This window comes from Gorilla gorilla, chromosome 3 (genome assembly GCF_029281585.2).
Source record: "Gorilla gorilla gorilla isolate KB3781 chromosome 3, NHGRI_mGorGor1-v2.1_pri, whole genome shotgun sequence".
NCBI classification, from domain to species: Eukaryota; Metazoa; Chordata; class Mammalia; order Primates; family Hominidae; genus Gorilla; species Gorilla gorilla.
The window spans coordinates 185,869,590-185,888,253 of record NC_073227.2 but is presented as its reverse complement, the minus strand read 5'-3'; the positions used below and the strand labels follow the sequence as shown (position 1 = coordinate 185,888,253).

At 46.6% G+C, this 18,664-nt stretch overlaps 1 pseudogene; it reads right to left on the bottom strand.

Moving 5' to 3' along the window:
• Positions 1-1,519, bottom strand: LOC101132645 (tripartite motif-containing protein 60-like; annotated as a pseudogene).
• Positions 1,520-18,664: the final 17,145 nt, after the last annotated feature.

The window sequence follows — 18,664 nt, the reverse complement described above, 5'->3', positions numbered from 1 at the left end:
TCATTTAGAATCTGTTACTGTAGAAATTTTAAGAGGTTTTGAGTCAGTTACAGTATAAAAATAAGGCCAAAGTGCTCCTGTAAAGTTATCATTAAAAGTACAGAGAAGAGATCTATCATTCAAATTATAAAAGGAAACTTCATTCATTTCATACTCTAAAAAAGTGCCAGTCTTACTAGGTGTTACTTTTGGCAGCAGATTAATTTCCTTATGGCCCAATACAATATAATTATTCTGACTAGATCGCCAAATTCCCCATAATCCATCCTGTACTAAAATTGGTTGACTCTTCCTCCTTCTGGGAAGACAGTCATTACAGACACCAAGAATCCATTCAGGCTTGTCTTTCACTTCTACTTCCCAGTACTGCCTGCCACAACTATATCCCTTAGAACCCAGAACAGCTGGGAGGAGATAAAATCTTCTTGGGTTATGAGGTACATTTTGTGTTGCATTTTCATATTGCACAGTTTTTCTATCTTCTGAGACTATAAGTTCAGGATGTGCTGTTTCAGGATCTAGAATTACATCTATACTTGAAATTGCTTGATAATTTTGTCTAGGCCAGAATATTGTGGAGGCAGATGGTAACCATTTCTTTTAATTTGAATGAAAAAGGTTCAGGGAATTTTAAATTCTTATATCTGTGACAGATATCCTTTACATTTGCCAGTAATTCCAGTTCTGACTTTACATACATGCTCTCTATCTCCTTTAGTAGATATTTTAATGAGGAGGTATAATCTGAAAATTTTGTTAGGCTTTCATTTAGTTGTGCTAAAATATCCATCTCTTCATCTTGTAATTGCCTCAGAACAGTCTCTTGCTCATTTTGGAGAAATAACCTAAGTTGCTCAAATTCAGACTTGACTTCTTCTGCCCTATGTTTTACCTTTTTCTTCAGTTCCAGTGATTTCCTGGTTTGCATAGTTATGACTTTTTCAATTAGTTCCACTCTCTCCTTCCATGATGCATTGTATTCCTCCAGTTTTTTCCTATGATAGGAGGCAGCCTTCTTTATGGGCCAAACACAGTGATGCTGGTGATCAGTGGACAAACTGCACCTTGGACATAAAAGCTCTAGGTCTTTCTGACAGAAGAAAGTCAAAACCTGATTATGCTTCTTACACACATGCTTCTCTTCCTGCCTCTTCCTCTTCTTGCTTCTTATCTGGAGTTGCTTAGCAATTTCAGTCAAACTACCCAGCTGGGGATTGCTTATAAATTTCCTTTCTGGACAGCAAAAGTGGCAAAAGGGGCAGGGGAAGCTATCATGTAGATCCTTCCAGGACATAATGATGCAGGAGAGACAGAAGTTATGCCCACAGCTGATGGTCACTGGGTCTTTCAAATAGTCCAGACAGATGGGACAGCTAGCCTCTGCTCGGAGGTCAGCCAGGGCCATCACAAATTCCATTGAGACTTGAACAAAGATGGTAGGTAAGGTAATTCTTTTATTTTAGCAAGGCCTAGCTCTCTAGAGCTCAAGACTCAGTACGCAGTGGATATCCTCCCCAGACCTTGAAATCTGACCAGCTTTCAAGTTTTACTGACTTGGCATGTTGATAGCAGCTTCTAGAAACTTGTTAAGCCCTCAGCTCCTTAGCTTCGGAGTCTACTGCCACGAACACTTCACAGCCTGCAGCCTATTGCATATTAGAACTTAATAGCTGGGCTGCTGCTCTTCCCACTAAATGAAATAAAGTCAAGTTTTCTTCAAGAAAGCAGCCTCAGGTCCAAGATAGGGAATCCTTCCTATCAGTAAGAAAAGATACCACGTTAAAAATCTGATCCATAATCACAAATATATTAAACGTTCACACAAGAATCATCAATGAATGCTAAAATCACGGGGTGGAAGTTCTTGGAAAAACAAGATATTCATATTGCAGAGATTCACGCCATACATTACTTATTTAAAAAAAAAAACTAAAAAATAAGGGACAAACTTATGTGCTTCCTGATAGGATGCTATGGCAAGTATACAACATTGCCTATATAATATTCTTTCCAAAAATATTGCCACTCAAGCTAACCATTAGAGAAAATTACTCTAATTCAGATTGTGGAGCATTCTTACAAGACAACTGGTATGCATTCTTCAAAAATGTCAATGTCAGGAAAAACAAGCATAAAAAAAGGTTTTGATTTAAGGAGAGGAAAGAAACATGATAAATACAATGTGTGATCCCTGATTGAATCTGAGATCTTGAAATTAAAAAACAAAGAAACAAAAAAACTAAAAAATGCTGGGAACAGGCTGGGTGTGGTGGCTCACACCTGTAATCTCAGCACTTTGTGGGGCCAAGGCATGTGGCTCCCTTGAGGCCAGGAGTTCGAGACCAGCCTAGCCAACGTGGCAAAACCCCATCTGTACGAAAAATATAAAAAATTATCTGGGCATGGTGGCATGCGCCTGTAATCCCAGCTGCTTGGGAAGCTGAGGCAGGAGAATAGCTGGAACCCGGGTGGGGGAGGTTGCAGTGAGCCAAGATTGTTCGACAGAGCAAAACTCCGTCTTAAAAAAAAAACGAAAAGAAACAAACAAAAAAACATGTTGGCAACAAATAAATGTGAGAATCTTAGTATGGACTGTATATCACATACTGTTGTACCAATGTTAAATTGGGCACAATAAAATTATCATAGTAAAATGCGCTTGTTCTTAGGAGATATATGTTGATGCACGGGGGAAGCCATTTGGAAGCCTGAAGCTTTCAGAAGGTTCAACAATTTAAAAAAATGTAAACAGAGAAAATGCAAATGTAGCAGAAAGGTAACAACTGGGGTGAGTCCAGGGAAAAGGTATAATCATGCATACCCTTTCAGTCTTTCTTTAAGTTTGACACTTTCAAAACAAAAGTGAGGCAGAAAAACTTCCTGGCTTGCTTTCAAGACACCCACAGGTACCTGATTTTAAGCAAGTCAAATTCCTCCATCAAAGCTTGCAAGCCACCTAACCATCAATATAGTATTTTTTCCCCTTCGCCTTCTTTCCCTAGACACTTTCTCAACTCTTCTTCTTCCTCTCGCTTTCGTCATAACCCAACGACAGTGAGAGTAATAGTATGCGCATGGCTTTGATATGTGAAATTGGCTCTGTCTTGGTGACCTAGCAAGTTCTTTTACTATGCAGAAATTCTCTTTAGAGTAGCAGAATAGGAAAAAATGCAGTAGTCCTAGAAAGTCACCATTTATCCATTACTCCCAAACTTAAAGTTTTAACTCAGTGTCCTAGGACTGCACAAGCAAAAGCTATCACAGCAACATGCTACAGGAGGCAGTATTTCACAAGGTAAGCACTAACATTACTGAGAGGACACCAGGTTTGAATCCTGGCTCAGCTATGTGCTGTGTATCTTTAGAAAACTGATGTGTTTTGAGGCGTGCAGTCATTACTGCTGCCATATTATGGCTGTCTTTTATTATTATTATTATTATTATTATTATTATTATTATTGTACTTTAAGTTCTAGGGTATGTGTGCACAACATGCAGGTTTGTTACATATGTATACATGTGCCATGTGCCATGTTGGTGGCTGCACCCATTAACTTGTCATTTACATTAGGTCTATCTCCTAATGCTATCCCTCCCCCTACCCCCTCCCCACGACAGGCACTGGTGTGTGATGTTCCCCTTCCTGTGTCCAAGTGTTCTCATTGTTCAATTCCCACCTGTGGGTGAGAACATGCGGTGTTTGGTTTTTTGTGCCTCATAGCCTGTTATGAATTAAAAAAAGAAAAAAAGAAAGAAACTATATACTCAGACCTATGAACATGATTTTTCTATTTTACCTCTAAATGAATCATTTCAAGTTGAGGAATACAAGGTAGGAAAAGTGATAAGGGCATAGAAGAGTCTAAGCTTTTTACAAAACATTTGGGCAATACATTTTATAAAGCATTTATAGTACTTTTTGTAAAGCATTTAGGAAAGCAATTCTTCTTATCCTTCAGGTCTTATTTGAAATGTCATTTTCTGAGGAAGTACTCCCTGATCATTTAAACCAAGTAACTCACCTGTCAGTCATACTCACTGTAAACTTCACTTTTATGTATTTTATTACAATTGTAATAAAATTACTTTGTGAAAAAAAATTGATGTGTTTTTTTTTAAAATCTCATTTCTTTGACCTGTAAAATGGGAAGCATAACAACCTCTTTTTATTATAAGAATATCATGTAACTGGTAGCTAATATGTGCCCATTCTTCTTGGCCAAAGGAGCTTTCTGTTAGATGTATGGGAATCTGGATCCAAACGAGAGCCACATATTGGCATTTGCTTATTAGTTCTTTTAAATCTTTTTTCAATCTAGAATAATGTTCCCTGCTTCCACCTTTGTCCATGTTGGACAGGCTGGACTTGAACTCCTGACCTCAGGTGATCTGCCCACCTTTGCTTCCCAAAGTGCTGGGATTACAGGCGTGAGCCTTCATGCTAGGCATGCTTATTGCTTCTTAATATCGTTTAACTTGTCCTTCAGGCCTTCACTTTTTTAACGAATTAAATATTTCCCCTCATTACAATCTGTTTATAACTCCGCATAAATCAGGACAACATTTTTCACCCTTAGCTCACCCTTCAGAGCCCTTCATATTTCATTTTCTTCATCTGGCTACAGTCCCCTAAAGTACTTGGCCAAAACAAACAAATCAACCAACCAACCAACGTAGGTGCCATGCTTTCCCTCTTCACAAACCACTTGCTGCATAGATTACCCTGCCCTTACTTCTTTCCTAGGACTAAGTTTTGGTCCTTCTAGAGACTCAGCCCAAGAGAAATGTTCTCTAAGATAATTTATGATATGTCAGGCACTATGCTAAGGATCTTCCACATAGTCACAGGTTCAACTAAACCATCAGAACAACTTCATAAGTTAGGAGCTATTATCCTCAATTAGAGCTATAAAAGCCTAGAGCTGTAAAAGCGGAGTCTACAAGAATCTGAACATGCTTATCCAACATTATGCTAATTGGCATAACTACTGGCATGATAATTACTAAGTTGTACTGCTCCTTCTTTATACTCCCACATCATCCTGTGCGTCCCTCTATATATCAAATCACCTTACATTTTTCATATTTGATATGTTCAGTTGTTCATATTTAATAACTTATCCCAATTTTTTTTTTGAGCTGGAGTTTCACTCTTGTCACCCAGGCTGGAGTGCAATGGCTCAATCTTGGCACAGTGTAGCCTCCGCCTCCGAGGTACAAACAATTCTCCTGCCTCAGCCTCCCAAGTAGCTGGGATTACAGGCATGCACCACCATGTTTGGCTAATTTTTTCTATTTAGTATAGATGGGGTTTCACCATGTTGGTCAGGCTGGTCTCAAACTCCTGATCTCAGGTGATCCACCCACCTTGGCCTCCCAAAGTGCTGGGATTACAGGCATGAGCCACCGCGCCTGGCCAACATATCCCAAATATTTTAACGGGTTAAAATGGGCTTATTGATCCAACACTACAATGGTGAAAAAAGAAAAAATACAAATTGAGAGATAGCAATACCTAACAGAATTGGGTATTCATCCAATGCTAACACTTAACTAGTTACATGCACTTGGTCAAGTTAATTTTGCTGAGTTTCACTTCTCAGAAAGTAGGAAAAAATACTGTTTTATGTTTTCAGCATAAATGAATAAATTAAGACACCTGCCACAGTCCTTGGCATTTAATACATGTACAGTAAAAAGTATTATAGGCTGGGCACGGTGGCTCACACCTGTAATCCCAGCAATTTGGGAGGCCCAGGCAGGTGGATCACCTGAGGTCAACAGTTTGAGACCAGCCTGGCCAACATACTGAAACCCCGTCTCTACTAAAAATACAAAAATCAGCTGAGCATGGTGGCAGGTGCCTGTAATCTCAGCTACTGAGGAGGCTGAGGCAGGAGAATCACTTCAACCTAGGAGGCGGAGGTTGCAGTGAGCTGAGATCATGCCATTGCACTCCAGCCTGGGTGACAAGAGCAAAACTGTCTCAAAAATAAAAATAAATAAAAAGTATTATAAGACTATCTCAGAAAATCTCAAGAGCTCATACAAATTTAGCTGAATCCATATACTTCTATTATCCCATGTTTTATTTTATTATATGCAATATATACATATATCGAGATAAGTATATTTACTTGCATATAAAGCACATTTGGCCAGGCGTGTGGCACACAACTGTAATCCCAGCACTTTCGGAGGCCAAGGCAGCGGATCACTTGAGGTCAGGAGTTTGAGACCAGCCTGGCCTCATGGTAAAACCCTGTCTCTACTGAAAATACAAAAATTAGCTGGGTGTGGGTGTGGTGGCATACACCTATAATCCCAACTACTTGGAAGTCTGAGACAGGAGAATCACTTGAACCCGGGAGTTGGAGGTTGTAGTGAGCCGAGATCGTGTCACTGCACTCCAACCTGGGCAACAGAGCGAGACTCTGTTTCAAAAAAAAAAAAAAAAAAAAAACCAGGCCAGGCACAGTGGCTCACGCCTGTAATCCCAGCATTTTGGGAGGCCAAGGCGGGCGGATCACAGGGTCAGGAGATCAAGACCATCCTGGCTAACACAGTGAAACCCCATCTCTACTAAAAATACAAAAACAAAATTAGCTGGGCGTGGTGGCGGGTGCCTGTAGTCCCAGCTACTAGGGAGGCTGAGGCGGGAGAATGGCGTGAGCCTGGGAGGTGGAGCTTGCAGTGAGCCGAGATCGCGCCACTGCACTCCAGCCTGGGCAACAGAGCAAGACTCTGTCTCAAAAAAAAAAAAAAAAAAAAAGACACATGCACACGTATGTTTATTGCAGTATTGCTGCACTATTTACAATAGCAAAGACTTGGAACCAACCCAAATGCCAATCAATGATAGACTAGATAAAGAAAATCTGGCACATATACACCATGGAATACTATGCAGCCATAAAAAAGAATGAGATCATGTCCTTTGCAGGGACATGGATGAAGCTGGAAGCCATCATTCTCAGCAAACTAACACAGGAACAGAAAACCAAACGCTGTGTGTGTTCTCACTCATAAGTGGGAGTTGAATAGTGAGAACACATGGACACAGGGAGGGAAACAACATATACCAGGGCCTGTTGGGGGGTAGGGGGTGATGGGAGGGATAGTATTAGGTCAAATACCTAATGCATGCCTGTCTTAAAACCTAGATGACAGGTTGATAGGTGCAGCAAACCGCCATGGCACATGCATACCTATGTAACAAACCTGTACATTCTGCTCATGTATCCTGGAACATAAAGTAAAACTAAAAAAAAAACAAACAAAAACATCACTCAACAGGCCAGGCATGGTGGCTCACGCCTGTAATCCCAGCACTTTGGGAGGGCAAATCACTTGAGGTCAGAAGTTCCAGACCAGCCTGGCCAACATGGTGAAACCCTGTCTCTACTAAAAATACAAAAATTAGCCAGGCCTGGTGGTCGATGCTTGTAATCCCAGCTACTCAGGAGGCTGAAGCAGGAGAATCACTTGAACCCAGGAGACAGAGGTTGCAGTGAGCTGCTATGGCGCCACTGCACTCCAGCCTGGGTGACAGCGAGACACTGTCTCAAAAAAAAAAAAAATTTACTTAAGATAGAAACCCCCTCTCCCCTCTCCCCTCTCCCCTCTCCCCTCTCCCCTCTCCTCTCTCCCCTCTCCCCTCTTTCCACGGTCTCCCTCTGATGCCGAGCCGAAGCTGGACGGTACTGCTGCCATCTCAGCTCACTGCAACCTCCCTGCCTGATTCTCCTGCCTCAGCCTGCCGAGTGCCTGCGATTGCAGGCGCGCGCCGCCACGCCTGACTGGTTTTCGTATATTTTTGGTGGAGACGGGGTTTCGCTGTGTTGGCTGGGCTGGTCTCCAGCTCCTAACCGCGAGTGATCTGCCAGCCTCGGCCTCCCGAGGTGCCGGGATTGCAGACAGAGTCTGGTTAACTCAGTGCTCAATGGTGCCCAGGCTGGAGTGCAGTGGCGTGATCTCGGCCCGCTACAACCACCTCCCAGCCGCCTGCCTTGGCCTCCCAAAGTGCCGAGATTGCAGCCTCTGCCCGGCTGCCGCCCCGTCTGGGAAGTGAGGAGCGTCTCCGCCTGGCCGCCCATCGTCCCGGATGTGAGGAGCCCCTCTGCCTGGCTGCCCAGTCTGGAAAGTGAGGAGCGTCTCTGCCCGGCCGCCATCCCATCTAGGAAACAAGGAGCGCCTCTTCCCAGCCGCCATCACATCTGGGAAGTGAGGAGCCTCTCTGCCCGGCCGCCCATCGTCTGAGATGTGGGGAGCACCTCTGCCCTGCCGCCCAGTCCGGGATGTGAGGAGCGTCTCTGCCCGGCCGCCCCGTCTGAGAAGTGAGGAGACCCTCTGCCTGGCAACCGCCCCGTCTGAGAAGTGAGGAGCCCCTCCGCCCAGCAGCCACCCCGTCTGGGAAGTGAGGAGCGTCTCCGCCCGGCAGCCACCTCGTCCGGGAGGGAGGTGGAGGGATCAGCCCCCCGCCCGGCCAGCCACCCTGTCCGGGAGGTGAGGGGCGCCTCTGCCCGGCCACCCCTACTGGGAAGTGAGGAGCCCCCCCGCCCGGCCAGCCAACCCGTCCAGGAGGGAGGTGGGGGGGGTCAGTCCCCCGCCCGGCCAGCCGCCCCGTCCGGGAGGGAGGTGGGGGGGCCAGCCCCCCGCCCGGCGAGCCGCCCCGTCCGGAAGGGAGGTGGGGGGGTCAGCCCCCCGCCCAGCCTGCCGCCCTGTCCGGGAGGGAGGTGGGGGTTCGGCCCCCCGCCTGGCCGGCCACCCGGTCCGAGAGGTGAGGGGCGCCTCTGCCCGGCCGCCCCTACTGGGAAGTGAGGAGCCCCTCTGCCCGGCCAGCCGCTCTGTCCGGGAGGGAGGTGGGGGGGTCAGCCCCCCGCCCGGCCAGCCACCCCGTCCGGAAGGGAGGTGGGGGGGTCAACCCCCCGCCTGGCCAGCCGCCCCGTCCGGGAGGTGAGGGGCACCTCTGCCCGGCCGCCCCTACTGGGAAGTGAGGAGCCCCCCCGCCCGGCCAGCCGCCCCGTCCCGGAGGGAGGTGGGGGGGTCAGCCCCCCGCCAAGCAAGCCGCCCCGTCCGGGAGGTGAGGGGCGCCTCTGCCCGGCCGCCCCTACTGGGAAGTGAGGAGCCCCTCAGCCCGGCCAGCCGCCCTGTCCGGGAGGGAGGTGGGGGGGTCAGCCCACCGCCCAGCCTGCCACCCTGTCCGGGAGGGAGGTGGGGGGTCAGCCCCCCGCCTGGCCAGCCGCCCCGTCCGGGAGGGAGGTGGGGGGGTCAGCCCACTGCCCAGCCTGCCGCCCTGTCCGGGAGGGAGGTGGGGGTTCGGCCCCCCGCCTGGCCAGCCGCCCCATCCGGGAGGTGAGGGGCGCCTCTGCCCGGCCGCCCCTACTGGGAAGTGAGGAGCCCCTCTGCCCGGCCAGCCGCCCCGACCAGGAGGGAGGTGGGGGGGGTCAGCCCCCTGCCCGGCCAGCCGCCCCGTCCGGGAGGTGAGGGGCACCTCTGCCCGGCCACCACCCCGGCTTGGAGGTGTACCCAACAGCTCATTGAGAACGGGTCATGATGACAATGGCGGTTTTGTGGAATGGAAAGGGGGGAAAGGTGGGGAAAAGATTGAGAAATCGGATGGTTGCCGTGTCTGTGTAGAAAGAGGTAGACATGGGAGACTTTTCATTTTGTTCTGTACTAAGAAAAAATTCTTCTGCCTTGGGATCCTGTTGATCTGTGACCCTACCCCCAACCCTGTGCTCTCTGAAACATGTGCTGTATCCACTCAGGGTTGAATGGATTAAGGGCGGTGCAAGATGTGCTTTGTTAAACAGATGCTTGAAGGCAGCATGCTCGTTAAGAGCCATCACCACTCCCTAATCTCAAGTACCCAGGGACACAAACACTGCGGAAGGCCGCAGGGTCCTCTGCCTAGGGAAACCAGAGAACTTTGTTCACTTGCTTATCTGCTGACCTTCCCTCCACTATTGTCCTGTAACCTTACCAAATCCCCCTCTGCGAGAAACACCCAAGAATGATCAATAAAAAAAAAAAAAAAAAAAAAAAAAGAAAAAAAATAAAATGATTTTATTTCTTTAAAAAAAAAAAAAAAAAGAAACCCTATCAGCCAGGCGTGGTGGCTCATACCTGTAACCCTGGCACTTGGGAGGCTGAGGCAGGCGGATCACCTGAGGTCAGGAGTTCGAGACCAGCCTGGCCGACATGATGAAACCCCGTTTCTACTAAAAATACAAAAATTAGCCGGGCATGGTGGTGAGCGCCTGTACTCCCAGCTACTGGGGAGCCTAAGGCAGGAGAATTGCCTGAATCTGGGAGGCGGAGGTTGCAGTGAGCCTAGATGGCACCACTGCTTTTGTTTTTTGTTGTTGTTGTTGTTGTTTTTGTTTTGTTTTGGTTTTGTTTGAGACGGAGTCTTGCCCTGTTGCCCAGGCTGGAGTGCAATGGTGCAATCTCGGCTCACTGCAACCTCTGCCTCCCGGGTTCAAATGATTCTCCTGCCTCAGCCTCCTGAGTAGCTGGGATTACAGGCACACGCTACCATGCCCAGTTTGTTTTTTTTATTTTATTTTTAGTAGAGACGGGGTTTTACCATGTTGGCCAGGCTGGTCTTGAACTCCTGACCTCGTGATCCACCCTCCTCGGACTCCCAAAGTGCTGGGATTACAGGCGTGAGCCACCGCGCCTGGCCAAGATGGCGCCATTGCACTCCAGCCTGGGTGACAGAGCAAGACTTCGTCTCAAAAAAAAAAAAAAAGAAAGATGAGAACCCCATCAATAGGAGTTCAACATACACTAGGGCCTGTTGGCCTGTCGCCCAGAGCAAGACCTAATGCTATCCCTCTCATCACCCCCTGCCCCCCAACAGGCCCTGGTGTATGTCAGGCGGCACTGAATCCTCCTGCAAGGCTGAGCATACCTCATAGGGTACCGTGTAATTTAACAGGATGGAGCCCACCTGCTAGATGCTAATTAACTGAAGCGATGTGATTCATTTAATTATTCTTCTGTACCAGTTGCTCTTAAGAATTATGTTCTTCCCTACAAAAAGAGGTCAGAAGCAATCTGGCTTTCACCCTTACTCCTCCGCTGAGACTGTTCCAAGTTTATCAATGATCTAGTTTTTCAGCCAAGGAATATTTTTCATGCCTGTTAACATTCTAAGATGCTTTGTAGCCTTGCTCTGTGTCTGTTCAATCTGGATTTAGCAGACTACTCTCCCTCTTCTTGTCCATATATATATGTAAAGGTCTGCAAGGACACATGACAGACTTTTTACAGGTAGTCTGAAATATATATGTATGTGTATATGAGTGTGCATACACATATGTGTGTCTGTGTACTTCTGCATGTTAGAGGAAGAAAATAAAGAGTGGTGGTGAAGACTTAACTTTAAACCAGGCTTCTAGGAGTTCAAAACCATGCTCTGTCCTCTTCTACCTTGTGTGACCTTAGCAGGTTATCTTTTTCTGCCTTTCTCATCCAGTTAAAAAAAAAGAAGGGATGGGGCAAAAATAGTTCAACTTACTTCTTAGATTTGTTGAGTACTAAATGAGTTTTCATGAGTTAAAGCATTTTGAACAGTGACTGGCGTGGTAAATGTAGTGTAAAATATTCATAAAACATATTTTGTTAACATGAATACATACCAATTATCTATAAATTCTAAAGATTTTTTTTCTGTTTCTGTCTGAGGGCAGAAGAAAGATTATAGAGGGAGGATGTTTGTGTACCATTTTGCTGTGTATCATTTTGAAGATTTTTTAAAGTATCAAAATGTGTGTATTTTCGTTTCTATTTGAAAATAATTTTTGAAAAAAAGTCAAGCTTTTTTGATGCAATTATTTCTAGAATAGATTGAAATATTCTGCTTAAATATGGTGCTAAACAAAAGGAAAAGGAAGAGCTGTGTGTGTGTGTGTGTGTGTATGTGTGTGTGTGTGTGTTTAATTGAGATGGAGTCTCACCCTGTCGCCCAGGCTGGAGTGCAACAGTGTGATCTCGGCTCACTACAACCTCCGCCTCCCGGGTTCAGGCGATTCTCCTGCCTCAGCCTCCTGAGTAGCTGGGATTACAGATGCGTGCCACCACGCCCGGCTAATTTTTTGTATCTTTAGTAGAGATGAGGTTTTACCATGTTGGCCAGGCTGGTCTTGAACTCCTGACCTTGTGATCCACCCGCCTTGGCTCCCAAAGTGCTGGGATTACAGGTGTGAGCCACCAGTCCTGGCCAGAAGAGCTGTTTTTAGCAGATACTTCTTCTTTTTAAAAAGCAGTCAAAGCTACCAGGTGAGATGGCTCATGCCTGTAATCCCACATTTTGGGAGGCCAAAGCGGGAGGATTGCTTGAGCTCAGGGTTTTGAGATCAGCCTGGGCAACATCTCAAAACCTCATTTTGTAAAATATATATATATTTAAATAAACAAAAAATTTTTAAAAAAGAAAAAAATTGTTAAAACAAACAATAATGTTTACGTTTCCTTAAAAGAGAGAGAAGGAAAGTTGAAAGGGATTGAATCCAAACTTTGCTGAATTAAGTGTGAGTCATAGACAGAGAGATACACAGGTATCTGGCTAAACTATAGTGATCACTACACTGATGTGCCTCGTAGAGAAGTTATAAGTCTGTGTCCCAGAAAATAGCCTCCATTTTTTTAGTTGTGTGGGGAAAAGCAAGAGAGATCAGATTGTTACTGTGTCTGTGTAGAAAGAAGTAGACATAGGAGACTCCATGTTGTTCTGTACTAAGACAAATTCTTCTGCCTTGAGATTCTGTTGATCTATGACCTTACCCCCAACCCTGTGCTCTCTGAAACATGTGCTGTGTCAAACTCAGGGTTAAATGGATTAAGGGTTGTGCAAGATGTGCTTTGTTAAACAGATGCTTGAAGGCAGCATGCTCCTTAAGAGTCATCACCACTCCCTAATCTCAAGTACCCAGGGACACAAAACACTGCAGAAGGCCGCAGGGACCTCTGCCTAGGAAAGCCAGGTGCTGTCCAAGGTTTCTCCCCATGTGATAGTCTGAAATATGGCCTCGTGGGAAGGGAAAGACCTGACCGTCCCCCAGCCCGACACCCGTAAAGGGTCTGTGCTGAGGAGGATTAGTAAAAGAGGAAGGAATGCCTCTTGCAGTTGAGACAAGAGGAAGGCATCTGTCTCCTGCCCATCCCTGGGCAGTGAAATGTCTCGGTATAAAACCCGATTGTACGTTCCATCTACTGAGATAGGGGAAAACCGCCTTAAGGCTGGAGGTGGGACCTGCGGGCAGCAATACTGCTTTGTAAAGCATTGAGATGTTTATGTGTATGCATATCTAAAGCACAGCACTTAATTCTTTACCTTGTCTATGATGCAAAGACCTTTGTTCACGTGTTTGTCTGCTGACCCTCTCCCTACTATTGTCTTGTGACCCTGACACATCCCCCTTTTCGAGAAACACCCACGAATGATGAATAAATACTAAGGGAACTCAGAGGCTGGCGGGATCCTCCATATGCTGAACGCTGGTTCCCCGGGTCCCCTTATTTCTTTCTCTATACTTTGTCTCTGTGTCCTTTTCTTTTCCAAGTCTCTCGTTCCACCTTACGAGAAACACCCACAGGTGTGGAGGGGCAACCCACCCCTTCAAGTTGCAGGTCACAAGACTATTTTTGTTTCATTACAAAATATGTGGCTTTAATAAATAATTTAAAACTCCCTCTTATATCTTAGAGCTTAAGCCCACAACCTGGCAGCCACTTGGGTTAGTATTCCAATTCTACCAGTATACCAACATGTGTGATTTTAGGTTACCTCTTTTTTTTTTTTTAATTTCATTTATTTATTTATGTATTTATTTATTTTTTAAGAGACAGGGTCTCATTCTCTTGTCTAGGCTGGAGTGCAGTTGCACAATCATAGCTCACTGCAGCCTGAATAACTACGTTCAGACCATCCTCCTTCCCTAACCTCCCGGACAGCTAAGACTGTAGGCACGGGCCACCATGCCTGGCTAATTTTTTTTTTCTTTTTGTAGAGATAGGGGGCATCTCGCTATGTTGCCTAGACTGGTTTTGAACTCCTGGCCTTGAGCAATCCTCTCACCTTGGCCTCCTAAACTTCTGGGAATACAGGCATAAGCCACTGTGCCTGGCCACTTTTGTTTTCTAAGTTTCTATTTCTTCATCTAAAATGAGCAAAATAAGTCTTAATCTCACAGTTATTGCAAAACAGCTTTGCAGAGACTGAAGCCCTTCCTTCCTCCTTCCGTCTTTTTTTTCCTTCCTAACAAGTGCAAAGACTTTTTTAATTAAACAAAATATCTTAAAATTTTTCCTAAAGGGCATAGACACTCTAAGAACCTAACTCCAAAAATTCTAATATGGAGAATAAAAACTATCTTCTACAATCCCATCATCTGGAAGAGCTTCTTAACAGAAAACGTCATTTTTCCTTTTTCCTTTTTCTTTGGGAGAGAGAGAGTCTCACTCTGTCGCCCAGCCTTCAGTGTAGTGGTGTGATCTTAGCACACTATAGCTTCGACCTCCCAGGCTCAAGTGATTCTCCCACCTCTGCCTCCCAAGTAGCAGGGACCACAGGAATGTGCCACCATGTCTGGCAATTTTTCTTTTTCTTTTTCTTTTGTAGAGACAGGCTTTTGCCATGTTGCCCAGGCTGGTCTCGAACTCCTGTGTTCAAGTGATCCACCCGCCTTGGCCTCCCACAGTGCTGAAATTAGAGGCATGCACCACGGTGCCCAGCCTTAACACAAAACATCCTGATTTTCTGTGAAATTGCAAGTTAATCTTCAGAGGTAGCTACAGTAGGGAAAATAAAAAAGAAAAAAGTTTTTGGCTGGGCACGGTGGCTCATGCCTGTAATCTCAGCACTTTGGGAGGCCGAGTCAGGTGGATCACCTGAGGTCAGGAGTTTGAGATCAGCCTGGCCAGTGAAACCTTGTTTATACTGAAAATACAAAACTTAGCTTGGCCTGGTGGTGCGTGCCTGTAGTCCCAGCTACTCGGGAGGCTGAGGCAGGAGAATGGCTCAAACCCGGGGGCAGAGGTTGCAGTGTGCCACTGCACTCCAGCCTGGATGACAGAGACTCCATCCCAAGAAAAGAAAAAAAGTTTTATTAAAGTTTTAAAAAGTTACAAGTTTAGAACTTTTTTCATTTTTCAAAGCTAGTATTGTTAAAAGATTTTACCAAATGCTAAATAATTAGAAATATTTTTGCTTTTGATTTACTTGTAGTATTTGAACTCTTCATAACATTTATTATTCAGTTTATACAAGTCATATTTATGTATGCATAACTATTTGAGTTGTGAAACACAAATGTTTTAGCCACCAAGTGGTATGTCAGTAAATTAAAAAAACAAAAAACAAACAATACAAACTCTTTGTTTACATCACATTGTAAGAGAAGAGAATAGTGCCGAAATAGACATAGTAACATAGCCTCCCAGGAAATGTTACATTAAAAATAGGAAAACTGAGAAATGGAGCTGGATTTGAACCTGGGCAACGGATTCAAATCCCATACTTCTAACACCAAGTTATGTCACTTCCCTTCTGGACATGAAAATAGTTGTGAACCACTCTACAAATAAGAAACACATTGGCCGGGCACGGTGGTTCACACCTGTAATCCTAGCACTTTGGGAGGCCGAGGCGGGCGGATCACCTGAGGTCAGGAGTTTGAGACCTGCCTGGCTAACATGGTGAAACCCCATTTCTACAAAAAATTAGCCAGGCATGGTGGCGCACACCTGTAGTCCCAGCTACTTGGGAGGCTGAGGCAGGAGAATTGCTTGAACCCGGGAGGTGGAGGTTGCAGTGAGCCGAGATTGCATCATTGCACTCCAGCTAGGGCAAGAAGAGTGAAACTCTAAAAAAAGAACAAAAGAAAGAAACACAACAATTAGCAGTCATTGATAAGTACTATTTATTAATCAATAGTAAGACAAAAAAGTAGCAGGCAGAGTCCCTAACCCCACTCAGTGAGGCTGGGAAAGGGTCCCTGTGGTGAATTTGGGAGGAGGAGGCAAGTGGGTGGAAAGGACATAGGAAGAGGTCTGTCTGGGGCAGAGAAGCAGGGGCAGCTGGCCAGTTCACTCCCCCACCACTTGACATTCCCATTTCTTGTCATGGCCCTTAAGAGGGGGAGCACCTGGACCCCACGAGACCACAGTTCCAGGGCAGGTGGGTACCTCGGGCTAGGCCAGTGAGTGGCCCTGCTCCCCCAAAATCCCTCCTGACCCTGTTCCCACTGCAGGAGGTATCATTGCACTAAATAACACCACGCCCTGCTGTCACCTCCTGCAGCCAACCGATCAAGAGGATAGCACTGTAGGGTGTGCAGAGACCCCCTCTGGGGGGAAGGACTCACACTGGGTTCAGGTGATCTCTGACAGCAGAGACAGACACCATCCATTGTTGAGCCAAGGCAATGTGTGAGCACTCTTCACGCATCAGCTCATTAATGCTCCCTAATGTCCCATGGGTTCCATGCTGTCTGACCCTGTTCATGGATGGGAACACTCAAATGGAGGCTCTGTGCCTTGCCTAAGATTTGAGCTGAGGTTTGAATCCAGGTGGACATCCTGAGCTGGGGCATCAGCTGTGGCATCCCTAACAAGCCAGGTCATCCACTTGCCGGTCTCTGCCGATGAAGCCCGGATTCAGGAAAATGCACAGAGGACATCACCATTTGGACGAGGACCCGCTCCTGTTCCCAAATCTCTCCACTCCATCTTCACCTGCCTCATCTGAGGGATGAGGGGCACCTGCTGAGCTGCCTCTAGGAACTTCTTGGTCCTCACTATCCACAGCCTCCCCTTGCTCTCCTTCCTTAGAAGCACAGAATCTAAAGCTGCCAACTCTGTACCTAAAGACACTGAGATTAAGAAGGAAACAACCTGGCCAAGACGTCTTCCCACCAGTTACCTGTCCACTGCCTCAAGACTCCAGGCATGGAGCGGAGAGAGAGGCTCAGCAGGGGCTGGGATTGTTCATGGCCCTGGGAGCCAGGAGGGAGCAAGGGCTGCCCTGGGGTCAGGGGTAGGGGCTGCACTGAGGCACAGTGAGAGAAGTCACATGAGGGGCAGGGACTTTAGAAGACTCCTGAGGAGCCAAAGCTACATGGCAGAAGTAATAATAACTATAGTTATACCTTAGAAAACACCTATTGGGTGCTAACACTTGGTGGGGCTCTACACACTTTTTTTTTTTTTTTTTGGAGATGGAGTTTCACTCTTGTTGCCCAGGCTGGAGTGCAATGGCGTTAGCTTGGCTCACTGCAACCTCTGCCTCCTGGGTTCAAGCGATTCTCCTGCCTCAGCCTCCCAAGTAGCTGGGATTACAGGCATGCGCAACCATGCCTGGCTAATTTTGTATTTTTTGTAGAGATGGAATTTCACTACATGTCGGCCAGGCTGGTCTCAAACTCCTGACCTCAGGTGATCCACCCACCTCGGCCTCTCAAAGTGCTGGGATTATAGGACTGAGCCACCGCACCCGACCTCTACACACTTTATAAACTGTTCATATCCCAGTTTAAAGAGGAGAAAACTGGACCTTGATGAGGTTAGCAGCCCAAAGCCACAGAGTCAGCAGCAGAGCCCAGAACTGCTCAGTTGGCCACCAGGGCCATGTAGGGCCCAGGCAGCAGCAGTAGCGTCAGATTCTGCCCACTCTCAACAATCCTGAAAGAACAGCCCCAGGCCTGCAGAGCTGTTAGGTGACCAGAGCAACACACTGGCTTGTCTCTAAGTGTGCCTCCTCAGACAGATGCCCATCAACAACCAAGTGTAGGCTGTCTGGCCCCGCTTGGTGTGACTGTAATTTGAGGCGTCACCAAAATTACAATCTAACACCACCAAAGAGGGACAGTTTTGGTGGACGGAGCAGCCAACCAAGGAAATCAAGTCTACAAGCCCTTCCAGAGCAAGAATGCAGCTAGTCAGGAAGGCAGATGGGTACCCAAGGCTCCTGGGGCAAGAGGACTACCGCTTTTCTTTTCCTGCTGGGTGCCATCCCCAGCCTTGACCAGTCCTCCTCTTTCATTCCAGGAAGTTCACTCACCCTAAGTTCCACTCCCTAAGCCCAACAGCAGCTTCTAGGACTCCTTACTGGCCATAAAGCCTCTCTGAACTGGATTCAACAAGGCTTATACCCACTCCTGGGGTGTGGAAAGAGGAACATTTTTCCAATAGAGTGGCCAGAGATCAAAATTTCCAATCTTCCCAAAACGTCTGCCAATATAGGGGCTGCCCCACAAGCCCCTTTACAACGCAGCCCAGGGCTTTCTGAGATGTCCCGTGGCCGAGACGCACATTATTCATTCACCCACCCCGGAATGTAGAGTCCTCTATACTCGCGATGAGCCCCAAGATCCCCAAAAGAAAGCCGTGCTTGTGCCCAGGGCCCACTGGACTACATCAACATGGGGACCTCGCCTTTGCCACTCCCAAGATGGCACCACCACCTCTCATGTCCCCCTATGAGCTTAGTCTCTCCCACATCAGCATGACCCACAATATTCTTTTACTCTCACCTATTGAAGACTTTTTGTTTGTTTGTTTGAGACAAGGTGTTGCTCTGTCTCCCAGGCTGGAGTGCAGTGGCACAATTATGGCTCATTGCAGCCTCGAACTCCAGTAGCTTGGGACCATGCGTGTG